The 14,924-nt window shown below is 38.8% G+C and overlaps 1 protein-coding gene across 3 annotated transcripts in view; it reads left to right on the forward strand.

The window, feature by feature from the left end:
• Window positions 1-9,857: 9,857 nt before the first annotated feature.
• LOC149146402 (histidinol-phosphate aminotransferase, chloroplastic-like) overlaps window positions 9,858-14,924 on the forward strand; it is a 151,207-nt gene continuing 146,140 nt past the window's right edge. The window contains exon 1 of one of the 3 annotated variants that reach the window (XM_089453392.1): window positions 9,858-10,529. The gene's annotated coding sequence lies outside the window, so the exon portion shown is untranslated. The remainder of the gene's footprint in view (window positions 10,530-14,924) is intronic. The other 2 variants (XM_089453390.1, XM_089453391.1) reach the window with 2 other exon arrangements.

Raw genomic sequence — 14,924 nt, forward strand, 5'->3', positions numbered from 1 at the left:
TCACTTTCTCACACATATGGCGATAGAGACCCCCCAAATACTTTAAGAGTACATCTGGGTTCTTTGGAGAGATGCCCAACATTATAGCCATCTTTCTGAATTCTGTGGTGTACTCCTGCATGCTTTGGCCCAAATTTTGTGTGAAGTAATGCCACCATATCCATTGGTCTTCCACGAACCCAATGGGATAAAAAATGACTTAATAAGGGTTTTGAAATCCTCCCACTTAGCCACTGGAGATTCTCCCTCCAACCTCAGTGTTTTCGTGTGGCTCTCCCACCAAGTCAGTGCATGGCCCTCCAATTTCAGCCGCGCAAATGAGATCTTCTACCCTTCCTCGATTTGATGGACACTGAAATAAACTTCCAGTCGTTGCAACCAGTGGTTTAGCTTCAGAGCATTGATCTCACGTGGTATGGCTTGATATCGACTTTTTCTTCCACTTTAAACAGGGATTGGTTCACAGTACTCAAGCTGGGTTGATCTTTTTCAAGTTCTCTCTTTGTTTGGTTATTCGTGTCTTCTCAATCCCTTGATCCCCCTTCTGATTTGTCCTCTACATTCACCCCCTTCTTCTCCAAATATCCCCAGCTTATTGCTCAGGGCCACCATGAGGAGGTTTACTTTGCGGTTCATATCCGCGACTTGTTCTTCAAGCCACGAAAACGTCACCTCTGCAGGATCATGAGGTTCGTTTACAGATTCGTCGCCCATGATTAGGGTTTTACGATTTTCGGCCTCGCCGATCTAGATCCTTGCAATCTCCACAAAATACCCAAAGAAACCTACTTTGATACCAAATGATCTGTAAACTGTCGTGGATATTCCACTGGATAGTTCGTCACAACATATCTGATAATATTATATTAAAAATCTGAGATTTTACGCTATTACAATTTTATTTGATTTCTAGATCTATAAAGTTAACTGTAATTAGTGCATGTATGTAAATGTCAATCAAGCAGAAAAGTGGAGAATGAAAAAATAAGATCACACACACATAATACACAAGATATGCTCTCTAGGAAACCCTTTGGAGAAAATCCAGCTAGAAGGTGAGGCCTCTCCACTCTCTTTCTTTGTCTGGAAATATGGCTGCAGATACAAAGAAGTAATGTTTGTGGCTCGTGGGATGCTACAGTGCACAAATCCTCTTTGTGTGCTCTACCTCCTATCTCTCCTAGATATCTTTTCTCAAATATGGAACAAAATTCTCTTGAAAGAATAGAATGCCTCTACCTCCTAGTGGCTCGGTTATAACACAGCCTGATAGCGTACTAGTGGTTAATTTTGACTACATCAACTCTTAACTAGAGTTACAAAATAGACTCTTCTAGATAATTTTACATCACAAACACGTTGCTAGCCCCTTTTCCATGAATAATGGGGATGGCACGACATCCTCCCGAACTATAGGTGTGAAAACAAGAAGGTCAACTTTTGAGTGGCATAACTTTTGCATACGGACTGATTGATGCAATTATTGCGCCGTTGGAAACCTCTATGTGTGTGTAATAGCATGAAAAGGTTCTGAACATAAGCAACAATTTTTTACCCCCAAAAAAACATCATTTTATGCCTCAAAACGCTCTCGAAAGGTTTCAGACCTCGTTTTGCCAAACTGGGTCCTGCCAGTAAAATCAGTCCCGTGAGCTGATTCCTCCACTTTTTCCACTCCAAATGCATCAAGATGGATGATAAAAAATATAATGATCCAATTTGGATCACTCCATGTGCTAAATTCTATAAATATATCTGGTCCTCCAAGAATCCCTTACTGCCTCCCTAGTTACTTATTCACGAGGCCCTTTTTTTTGTTTCAAGCATTCCCTGTGTTCCTGGTTTTTGCTGGGCCATCTCTTCCTTAATTCAATTCCTCTTTCACCTTCTATCGTGTCCCTTATTCCCGAGAACTCCAACTTCTCGAATGCATTCCATTTTTTTTCCTTGTTTCCTTCACTAGTCTACCAAGACTTATGTTCATGGGTTTTGAGGTCCCTTTTCCAAGATTAAATCTCATGGATTAGCACGATTGATTTATTTATGTTACCTCCTAAGCAAAAACATTATGTTGGTAAAAAGGGTTTGGTCGTTGCTTAAAAGCCTTGACCCATGAGACCCTAGTTACTATTAAGAGGGGTAATGTATACGAGGGTAGTTAAAAAAGGTGTTAACCATGTTCTTGCGAATGCAACCTTAACATATACATCACGTAATAACAAATACCAAATGGCCATGGAATTATTTTATGTGCATGAATATAATGATATGCATTATTTTCGTTATGTACACGAATATACATTATACCTTATTTTCATTATGTACAATGCGAAGTGATCTCATGGCAGGGGTCGTTACAGTGTACGTACCTCTTCCTTCATGTGGTCATCTAGACTTCCTTTTAGCAACTTCCTTTCCTTGCTTGAAAATGAAAGTACTTCAACCAACTTGGCATGCTGCACATCTTTGTCATAATACTATCATCCTTCTAAATTGTGGATCCCACACAAGGTGCAATGTAGACTATCTGCAAGACACTTGCTTCTTCCAAGTAGAGGTGAACCTTTTAACAAAGATTTCAATGAAGGAGCTTGATGATCCTCATTCTACAAATTCTAATATGATGATGTATGATGATATCTTTAGCTTATATCTTGCTATATGGCTTTCAATTATTTACTTCAGGTATCCTTTTATGCTTTCAATGAAGATGTAATGAGCTAATTCCTTTATATCATGATGATTGCTTTCAACCATATAAAATTCTACTTTTGTTATCCTTACATGCCTTTATGATGATGTCATCTCAATCGTTTCCATAATGCATCCTATCATGCTTGTGATGCTTCCTATTTTGACTTGCTAACTTCAATGCACTTGAAAATAGATTAAGTGTGCGAGAAGCCTTATAATAGTGGATGTCTATCACTTCTTCCTTCTTTGACTTCTTATTTACAGACTCTTCTACTTCTTTAGTGACATGGGCTTCATTTCTTTCCTTTCTCTTCTTGTTGTCCTTCTTGAGTTTAGGACTATTATTTTTGAAGTGCCCATATTCATTGCACTCATAAAATTGAATCTTTGACATGTTGATCTTCTTTTGAAATCCTTTTCAAAACTTCCATTTCTTCTTTGCCATAACTGCAAATGTTTGATTTTGTTCACTTGACCCAACATCATTCTTCACCTTTAATCTAGTTTCTTCAATCTTGCATAATCACCGGATGTCATTGAATGGAGTGGTTTCCTTCTTCCCATAGATGCTTGATGCAAAGTTGCCCCATTCATCAGGTAGTGCATTGAGCACAATGGTGGACATTTCACAATCATACATTAGTTCTCCAATTCTTGCAGTTGATCTCTTATTTGAGATACCCTCATAAGGTATGAGGATACCCCTTCTTCCTTTGATACCTTCATCTTGTATAGTTTTGTTCTTAACGATATTATCTCTCCTCCAATGCTTACATGAAACAATTCTACCAACTTTTCATAGATTTTTTTCGCTATCTTCAACTTTGCTACATAAGGGATGAGAGAATCCTTGATTGACTCAATGAGGATCCTTTGAGCCCTTATTTCTCCTTTCATATATTTCGATAGTGCTTGAGATTGCTCTTGAGGAGGTTTAATGATTAATCCTGTGACACATTCACAAACTTCATTTTTTTTATGAGGATCAAATATATTCTCTTCTTCCATGCAAGGTTTCGATGACCCAACAAGTTTGTTGTTCTCCTAGCAGAAAGAAGTCATTGTAGATTGAGACATAAGAAAAATATAGAATACTTGCTTGTTAAGTGAAGATGCTCCTTTGATGATGATATCTTCAACCATATGCCTTCTTGATGATGTTGACTTCCATTACTTCTTTGACAGATGAAGATTCCTCCTCGATGATGATGGTTTGATGATCTTCTTCAAGTATGTTTGAGATGTGAACTTTATTCAATGCGAGGGAGATAACTTTGATGATGAAGTGATATTTCTTGTTTCCTTTAGTTGATGATTGTAGAATGTGTAAGTTTCCCAAGAATGCTTCAAGCGTAGAGTCCATATTTTGAATGGAGGTAGGGGTCTTGACTCTTGTTGTTGTTCCTTCTAGATGATATGATCCTTGTGATGAGGTAGATATTCCTCCTTGAAGCTTTAATTTCCTTGATGCTCTCCTTATGCTTGACCCTTATGTATCCTTCTTCAATTGCATGATCTTCAAGCTACCTTTCCTTGTTGTAGTCACCTTAGCTTTGATACCATGTTGAGAAATCTAGGGCAACTAGATTAGGGTGATTTCTCTCACTTCAATAACTGCTTGCGATGTTCTTTTACTTAACTTGATGTACTTGTAATTAACTCCTTCCTTTCTCTTGATTATTATTATGTTCTATTCATCAAATTATGAAGATCAACGAGATAAGAGGACACAAAATGTAGGCTGCTAGCTAGGGCCAAAACTTCTCCTCTTCAGAGGAAAACCCAAAGTATTCTTCTCTTCTTATAGAATCTTCAAATGACGAATTCCAAGGCATAGGACCCTTGACAAAGAACCCTCCAAGACCAAGTCAAAGCTCTTGTTGATGAACTAGCTTCCCACAAATTCAACCCAAGTCAAACTTGTTTCACAACAACTGCAACTTCTTCTTTGATCACAGTTTCAGACCTGTAATTGTGATTGTAATTTTCGGCCTCCTTTACCTGCAATTTTCATCTTCCACTGTAGAAACCCTATATCGGCACGTGTGAGAGAATGGTGGTGAATTCTGCCTCCTTTCTCCTTCATTGAGATTAGTTCTTCTTCCTTGGAAATTCAACTTGCATACCAGATCTTTTTGACACCAAAATTCGACTTGATTAGAGGTCTGGAATTTCAGATTTGTGACTGAAATATGTACTTTTAGATCTTTGCACGTGTGTATTTATGTAACCCAAAAACCAACTTCAAAACTTTGACTTTTCTCCTCCTTATATTCTCTTCTTTGCTCCTATTAGGTCTCTATTTTTCTCCTTGATCGAACTTGATGACTTCGTCCAAATGAGGTCGAGTGCCAGTTATTTATAGACTTCTTGGAGGCCCTCAATAGGTCAACTTGACATCTCCAGGAGGTCGACTTCACTGCTTTGTAGGCGGACTTGTCTTCTGTAGGTTGACTAGGTCTTGGAGGGTATGTATGACTCAAATTGACTCACATAAATTTTCTTTACATGATACAATATGTCCAATGGGGTCTTTCATATATGACAATGACTTAATTGACTTCTTGACTCTATGGCAAACCTTAGAAGCACTCAATGGGTGCTTGACCTACCAATAAATTGACCTTGAGCATGAAACCCATGCTACAAAAATAATAATAATATTTTTTTCTTTCTTTTTACAATATACAAGAATCAAGAGTACATTTCATATTTATGAAGACCGAACTTAGTTACCTATTTTAACATAAATTACAAGTTTGCAGTAGAGCCGAAATTCTTATGCAGTAGGGCTAGAATTTTTGGTTGATGCAATATTGAAGAAGCTGATTGAAGGATTGTCTTGGGAGGTTGACTTGGTGGATTGGAGGAGGTCTTTGTCTGGGTCAAAGGTCTTGGTTGTCTCATTTGATTTGGTTATAAAGGAAGATAAGAGACTTTTTGGGTTTTCCCCTAGGAGAGGGGTTTTCTCTAGTTGAGAGCTTATAACCCGTGTCCTTATTGTTTTGATCTTCATGCATTTATGTTTTCGTAGTTGCTTGATGATAAAAGATAAAAGAAGACATAAAAGAAATTAATAAGATTGCTAAGAAATCACAAGTAACTATCAAGATAAGAAAATCTTTCTGCCTTTTTTGTTTTTTCTAGCAAATTTGAGGAACTTGACATTATCAAGGGATTGGAGAGAAATCCATACATTGGCTCAATCCAATTTCACTTTGATTCATATTGAGTCCCTTCTTCGCAAACTCATCATTTACTGAGTTTAACTGTCTAAACACATGATAGAAGTCCACCTGTTCAAACTAAAAGATTGAGGCAAGGGTCCTTTGACATAAAGTTGAGGAATCGATGTTGATGGCCTTCTTAGCTTTAGTGAACTAATGTATGGCGAGCATAGAGTCCCTGAAAACATTTATTCTAGAGATATTAAGTTCCTTGGCTATCTCTAATCCCTTCCAAAGGGCTGAGAATTCCGCTTGATTATTTGTAGTTGTTCCAAAATCCCAAACATATTGAGAAATTGTTTTTCATCAAGGCCAAAGATGACCCCACCCGCTCCAGTGTCCTCTATATTTATAAAATATTATTATAAATTATAATACATTAAAAAAAGAAAATAAAATCTTTATTTATATATTATTATTATTATTATAAGTTTTATTTTATAGCTATAAAACGTTTATTATTTCATTTTTTAATATATGTGTGTAATTTTTTCTTAAATATTTATAAATAATTAAAAAAAATCATCATTTTAATTATTTTTAATTTATATTCTTCACACATATTTTATATTCAAATTCATAATAATACTTGAAATTCTATAAAATTACTTTGCAATTACCAATAATTAACTTTTTCTTGTTAAACATAACTATTTATTAAGTGTAAAAGCAATGTATGACCTTTACCAATAATTAACTTTTTTCAATAACTTTATTAAACATAGCTATTTATTCAATGTTATTATTAAGTGTAAAATCAATATACTACTTTAAGAAAATTCTATATCATTTTTCGATATATATATATATATATATATATATATATATATATATTCTCCTCTGGTTAGATAGGTAGGGCTACTAAAGGGGTTTGAACCAATTACTTTAATATTAAGAAGTGTCTTAACAATACACTTAAGCATTATCTATTCAAAGTCTCTTGAACTATTTTTATTTTATATTGTTATTATTTTTGTTTTTTAACATAATTTTTATGTGAATGAGAAAAGAAGAGTAAGAGTATTCACATGGAAGACAAGCTAAAGACAATACATATAATATGCTATTGATGATGTTAGTATTGGAGTGAGGGAGGATGATATCACATCAATCAAGATACTCATCCTTAAGTCAATGTTTATTTGACATTTTTTTTACTGCGTGCAATACCTTATAAATCATATTTTTCTTACGATTGTTATATATGTTAGATTATTCGACACACAATAAAAATCACACATACTTAAAGTGCTCCATAAGGTGTGATACTAAAACTAATAATGAATTTTGTACTGGAGTGAGGGTATCACGTAAACTTCTTGGGACCTAGATGCCAACTTTTAAATGGACATTTTTTTGGTGCTAGTCATACATGCGCATAACCCATGATGTTGTTAACACCCGTATAATTGAGAAGGGAAATATTAATGTGGGATAAAATCCCAACATAGTGATACATTGTTACAAAGATACTATAACATCACATAAAGTCCTTTGAATTGTGGTGTAATGATCAATTATGGGAATTTACCTTCATTGGCTCAAATTTGATTCCTAATAAATGGTCCTTATAGCATCACTTGAGAATTATTAAAGTGACATGTCCTAGGTGTTAGTTCTATTTGTAAGGTTAGACCTCGACAACGCGAATTAAAAAACATTGGTATTGGGTCCATAAGCAAATAACAACAAAAATAAAGTGAGTTATTATTATATGTGAACAATAACAACCATAATTGAAAGACAACTCGCAAGGCATGACACTAAGATTGCCAATAATGTTAGTACAAATCAAAACAATCCACAATGTTAGTAACATAATGACGAAAGATAAGGAAAATGTTATTATTGCATCAAATTAGGCACTTGCACTCCAAAGCAAACATCAAAATTGAGAAAGTTTTTGGTGCACAAAATCCCTTATAAATTATTCAAGTAATCTAATTCCCAAGGCTTGGTGCTTGTGGCATTACATGAGAGTCCTTAAAGTGACACATATTAGGGTTAACTAAATCTTCAAACTTAGACTTTCACAATGGCAATTAAAACATTGGTTTTGGACCCATATAAAAGTAACATGATTTTGACAAAAATCAAGTGAAATACTATTGTAAATAAAAAAATTATAATCATAAGTGGACCATAACCACAAGACATAACACTAAAACTTCCCATAATGTTAATTTTAAATCAAAAGAATCCACAATATTAGTAGGAAGAAGGATGCTATTGTCATTTAACCTTAGGCACTTACACTCCAAACCCAAAGTTTTGAGTCTCACAATTATTACACACGAATGATTATTAACAAAACATCCACTAAAAATTTCTATACACACACAATTAAGAAGACCTACACAGCTCCATCAAAAACAACTTTCCAAAATGAAGAAATGTTATCATGGCAATTGGGACACTTGCATCCGAAAACCTATTTCGATGTTAGAATTGTCGAAGGTTCCAACTTCAACCTAGTCGATTATTTAGCCTCCCACAGTTTGAAGGGCAACAAGAAATAATGAATTGCTCATACCCTTGAATGGCACCTAAATGCCTAGTGATGGATGGTCTATGCCAACCATGGGGTCCTAGAAAACCCATGAGAGTATAGGTATATCGATGAACGACAACCAATCGATAATGAGCAGAAAAGGAAAAAACAAGCCAGGAAATGTCAATTTGAAAATATCAAAAGTCAAACAACGAAAACACAACTTAAGAATTCCCTTAGCTCGAAGGTTTTTTTTTGACACAAAAATATTTACCTTTTTGTTATTCAAAGAATAATGGTAAATAAGATAATAACTTCTAATAGCCTCCAAAAGTAACAATATCGAATAATCATATCAGATGTGTTATCTACAACTCTGTGTGAAAGGAGTGTCAATATCTTCTAGCTATGCTAATTCTTACTTGCTACCTTAGTCACACCGCACTGTCATTTAGGGCATGTGTCCCATGTTAGACAACTACATGCTCGGTCATTCGTGATCAGAGTGTCACATGTGACACGTGACTTGATGAGGGCAAGTGTCGCATGCATGTTTAGTACTCAGGTTAGTCAATGGCTAATGTTTGATGCATTGGCATTGGTCAATAGCTTTCAAAGTATCAATAATTGTATCTTAATAATGCGCTGGTCCTAGAGCCAATCACTTTTAATGATGGTGTTCTTTGTTAGATTTCTAATTCATGATAAGTAGCCCTACAACCTAGACACAACTTAAAACTTAAAACTCTTAGAACTGTTAGTATGAATGCTAAATTTGAAAACACATAGGTAATCGAAGAATATGAACAACATCTTGAAAAGTGACAATAATTATGTAAATAATGTAATAATGAGTAAATTTATTTTTTTTACCGATTAGTCAGTTGCATAATGAGAGTTAAGTAGCCTATATTAATTGGGATTCCCCAAAAGGCTTATAACAATAGAGAATCATATTTGATCAATATGATTTCCAATTCCTTATATAATGAGAGTGAAGTATCCTATATTAATTGGGATAGACTTATAACAATGGAGAATCATATTTGTTCAATAAGATTTCCAATTAATTAAAATTCCTCTTCCTTATATAATGAGAGTTAAGTATCCTATATTAATTGGGATTCCTGGAGAGACTTATAATAATGAAGAATCATATTTGTTCAATAAAATTTCTAATTCCTTACCCAATAAAAATTTCTGTGACACACCTTAAAGATTTGTAATTCAGTTTCTTAGTTTTATACATTTCTCACTGGTTTGTTTGAATGATTAACCAGTTTTATACCTGGCTTGTTTGAATGATTAATCACTATCCTTGTTTTATTTGAATGATTAATCACCGAAATACCAACAAGTGGTATGAGAGCCGTGAGGCAAATCCGCTCGTCGTTGTGAGGTTGGTAAAGTATTATTATTATTATTATTATTATTCAAAACCGCACTGAGTTCTAGTCCAGCCAAAAGTCGTCCTTTTGTTTTTTGAACCGGCTGTCAGCAAATACAAAGATATTGAGCCACTGTTTTCTGAAGCCGTTGTTTTAAGGAAATGAACGCAGAGAATGACGCTGTTGCCATGAAGAGACTGCCGTGAAGCAATGCTGCGTGAGTCCTGCACGCGGAGAGAAAGGGAAAGCCGCAGAAGAATAAAGCAGCAGAAGAATTTGTCTCGGTCTGTTTGAAGTCAGACGGAAAGAAAGTCCGAGCTGCTGCCGCTTGCCGCTGCCGCTGGAGAGTGAGGGCCATTCAAGAAGGGAATCGAGGCATTGATTTTTTTTTAGCCGCAAAGAAGGGCCCTCGAAACTGCGTGAAAAAAAGAACGCTGTTTATGAGCCCGCCAGCCGAGTTGGAGGAACCCGCACTGCCAGAAACCCCAGCCGGACGAGCAAGATCCTCCCGCCATCGTGAAGAGGAAGAGAGCTCTTGTTAAGAGCCGACCCTGACAGAGAACGAGCTGTTTCCGCTTGCTGGAGCTGTCCGCTGCAGAGCAGTCAGCCGAGATTGACTGCCTGGTGGAAGATTTAAAAAGATAAAAATTTTAGAACCTCAGAGCCGGCTTGGAGCAGAGTCGAGTTTTTTGTTTACAGAACCGGTTGGATACACAGCCAAGTCACCGGGTAACTTATTTTTCCAGCAATTTTTTTTTGAGGAAAGAAATTGTTCAGAGTTATTGAAGTGAACAGCCAAGTCACGGGGTAGCTTATTTTTCCAGCAATTTTTTTTTGGATGAAAAGAAATTGTTCAGAGTTTTTTTTCCACTGGAAAAATCGTAATCTTTCATTGATTGGAAAAATTACATGTTGTAGATGCATTTGCATATGCTGTATGTTCTTCCACTACACATGTGGGTATCTGTAGATTCCATTACTGTCTATCAAAAAGCAAAAACCATCTCGCAGGATGTTTTACATCGCCATATATACATATTGCCTCACAGGGCTGTCAGTTATAATATTTATCAGTTATATACAAAAATAGTTCAAAAATATCAGTTCATGTTTGTTCATGGGCTAGCTGCCCTATGATATTGTGCATCTATGTATGGGCGGTGATAGTACTGATATGCATTTGCGCCCCGCTGCTCCTGTATCATCCACTCGCCTCTGGGAAGTACCGTAGCCTCCTTGGATAGTTGGTCGGCACTGTTGTTGTGTTCCCTGTAGATATGATTGCAAGAGATGTTATTAAACTGTTCCTTCAGTAACTTTATTTCATCCAGTATACTGCTGAGTGTGTGCGAGTGGCAAGCAGAAATATTATTGAACCAATCAATGACAATCTTTGAATCCCCGTATATGTTTAAATGCAAGCAGTTATGGCTCAATGCAAAATGAATGAGATGGCGGAGGGTGATGATCTCTGCAAAGTTGTTAGAACCAACACCCAGACCCAGCTTTGCTTTATAAAAATGCTGATCGTTAATGAAGAGGAGAAAGCCCCCTCCGCATCCCTGTTGTTGGGCTGCTCCATCGAAATAAGCCCATGGGCAGCTGTGATCGATTTGAGGGGGATCCCGGGGACGGCGGACCTTAGGCTGCGGTGGCTCAGGTATATCATTAAAGACAGCAATGATCTTAGCAGTTAGATGCGGCCACTGTACCAATTTGTCCTCGAAAGTCAAACGGTTTCGGGCCAACCAGAGGTACCAGCAGATGATGATAGGCAGGCTCTGAAGTTTTGTGTTCCGATGCTGGTTGTACCACGTCTCCCAGGTTTGATTGATGTCGACCCCCTCCCATTTACCGGAAAATTGTATAGCAGGGGAGATAGATTGCCATATATGCGATAGGACAGTGCATTGTAGAAATAGGTGCGTGCACGATTCAGCAGACTGTTTACACAGGATGCACCAAGATGGTCCATGGATTGCACGTCTCATGAGGTATTCCCCTGTGGGAACCACCCCTTTTAGGATACACCAAAAAAATAATTTCTGCCTAGGTGGAGCTGTTAATTTCCAGATGGAGTTCCACCAGAATGATATTAAATCCGGAGCCTTATGAGCGATCAGAGATAGGTATCCCGCTTTTGGGGTGTATGTGCCATGCTCCGAAGGATACCATATGAGCTCATCAGGTCCCTGCTTGATCCTGATGTGCGATTCAGATAAGGCGTTTATATAAGACTGCCAATCTTGGTGCCAAAGAGGTGGAATGTTGATCTGTTGTGCCGATTTCCATTGCTGATTGAAGATGGTGGTGTGCTGTGGATCCGCTATGTCAGCAATGTGAGAGATCCCTTGTGAGTGCAGGTGACGAACGAGGGCTTCAGGCAATATGTGCCTTCCTCCGCTACCGTTCCATGGGTCCAGTCCGATCCTAGCCTGAGTGCCATCGTTTATTTTCCATATCAGGTTATCTCTGATGAGTGGTATAGCATGGAGGAGTGCTTTCCAAACAGATGATATCCCAGCTTTGGGCCAGGATGGGAGCCGGATCCAATCCATTATTTGATGGGGCCAAATGTATTTGTGATATACAATATGGGTCCATAGATTGTCCCCAGTGATTAGTGTCCATCCCATCTTTGCAGCCAGGGCCTGTGCGAAAGAAGGGAGATCTTTGAGGCCCCAACCTCCCCATTTCTTTGGGATGGCAATCCTCTTCCATCCAATCCATGCAAAGATGCGCTTTTCTATTGACCCATTCCATAAGTACCTATTGCAGGTCTGCTGTAGTCTGGACAGGATGCTGCGAGGGATCCATGCCAAGGCCATCCAGAAGACCGGAGTAGCTTCCAGAACAGATTTGATCAGGACGAGTCTACCAGCTCGTGATAGGTATCTATGGCTCCAGATATTGAGCTTTTTCTCCAGTTTGACCACAAGCCAGATCCAGTCTGCTACTTTAGGGCTAATAGGCTTGATCCAATAACCCAAGTATTTAAGGCCCTGATCCAAGGGGTGTATGCTGTAAGGGAATAGCTGTAGAGCCATCTGGGATTCATGAACAGTGGTTCTGGAGAGAATGATGGATGATTTTGAGTGGTTTGCCTGCATCCCAGTGGCAGAGGAGAAGAGGGAGATGATATTGGAGAAAGAACGGGAGTCCCGGGTGCTTCCATCCAGGAATATCATAACGTCATCCACAAAAAGGAGGTGGGTGAGGAAGCAGTCCACCGATATCTTGAGGCCACTAATGTCTCCATTCCTCTTTGCTGATGCAATAAGCCTACTGAGACCATCCATGACAATAAGGAAGAGGAGGGGAGACAGAGGGCAGCCCTGTCTGAGACCCCTCTCCGAATGGAAGAACTGGGATGCAGATCCATTTATCAACACACTGAAGGAGGGAGTGGTGATGCAGGCCATGATCCAAGTGATAAATCTGTGAGGGAAGCCCAAATGAATAAGGAGCATCTTGATATAGAGCCAGCTAACCCTATCAAATGCTTTAGCTAAGTCAATTTTTAAGATAATGGCTTTGTGGTGTTTTGTCCAGATAGAGTGGAAAGCCTCATGCGCTGTCCCAATAGCTTCATGAATCTGGCGGTGTTCCAGGAATGCAAACTGTTGAGGGGCAATGTGACGGGACAGAATGGGGCGAATGCGATTTGCAATGATTTTTGAGATGATCTTGTAGAGTACATTGCAGAGAGAGATAGGACGGTATTCTTCAAATGAGGAAGGGGAGTCAGTTTTAGGGATCAGGGTAATGAAGGTGGAGTTTATTGCATTGTACATGGAGCCTGACATCCTACATTCCTCAACCACCCTTAGAAGATCCTGGCTGATCGTCTCATAAAATGCGATGTAGAATTCGATGGTCCATCCATCCGGGCCAGGGCTGCGCTCCTTCTTAAACCATTTGATGGTGGATTCCAGTTCCTCAGGGGTCACAGGATCGAATAGGGACTCTGCTTCCTCCTCGTTAACAAACCTGGGGAAGTGTCCAGCAATGTTGATAATATCAGCAAGGTTGTTACCTGGAGGTTGCTTGTATAGGTTCCTGAAGTGTGATGATCCCATCTGTGATAGCTTGTTGAAAGTATCAGCCATTCCACCATCGGCCATAGGGAGGTTCCATATTGTATTGCTGACCTTTCTGCCCTTGGCATAATTGTGAAAGAAGCGAGAGTTTTCATCTCCAGCCTTAAGCCAGGTTGCTCTACTGCGCAGTCTGATAGATTCTTCCCTCTCCCTAAGAATCTTTTGCTTCTGATTTTCCAGCTCCACAAGGTGAGCTTTTTCAGCCTCCGATGTGAACCCCAAACCTCTTTCATCAGTGAGGGAGGTTAGCTCAGCTTCAATGTTCATGAGAGTAGAGTTTTCCAGCCGGTACTTATTTCTAGCCCATTCGATAGTGAGTTCCTTGAGCCGTGATAGATTCATACAGAAGCCTTTTGCCAGAGAATCGGCTCTGTCTATTGGGTTGAGAGGCCAGAAGTCCTTAACAAGTTTGATGTAGGAAGTATCCTGAAGCCATCCATGATTGAACTTGTAAGGAGCTTTAGGCTTTTTGTTGGGGCCATTTATTTCCAGGTAGATAGGATGGTGATCTGATATACCACCTGAGCCCACCCATTGTTTGTAGTGATGAAGCCTTTGAAGCAGAGATCCTTTCATCATGAATCTATCGAGTCTACGGGCCAGAGCAGCTTCACCGATCCTTCTGTTCCGCCAGGTGGGAAGGGGTTTGATCATGGGGACATCACTCAGATCATGTCGCTCCAAGAGATCGGTCATGAAGGCAGTGATCGAGTCGATTTGAGCTGTGGCACCCCATGATTCCCCGTACCCCAATGAAAAATTTAGATCCCCCCCTATGATCAAGTTCTCTGATGAAAGAATGGAAAGCCCCAGAAGGTTTTGCCAGAATGCTTCACGCTGGTGACACGGGCCATATACATTGATTACCCTGAGGTTGATACCCAGGTCGGCAGAGAAAAGGTCGAGACCCAGAAAGCCCGGTCCCCCCCAAGAGCCTAGGGCCCTAATGGTTACAGGGTTATATCCAATAGCTAAGCCACCCGATCTTCCAGAGGAGTCCATGGCCGAGAATTTCCAACCAGGT

The sequence above is a fragment of the Pinus tabuliformis genome, chromosome X, assembly GCF_031772625.1.
Source record: "Pinus tabuliformis cultivar Carrire ecotype Pingquan chromosome X, CPIR1, whole genome shotgun sequence".
Taxonomy (NCBI): Eukaryota; Viridiplantae; Streptophyta; class Pinopsida; order Pinales; family Pinaceae; genus Pinus; species Pinus tabuliformis.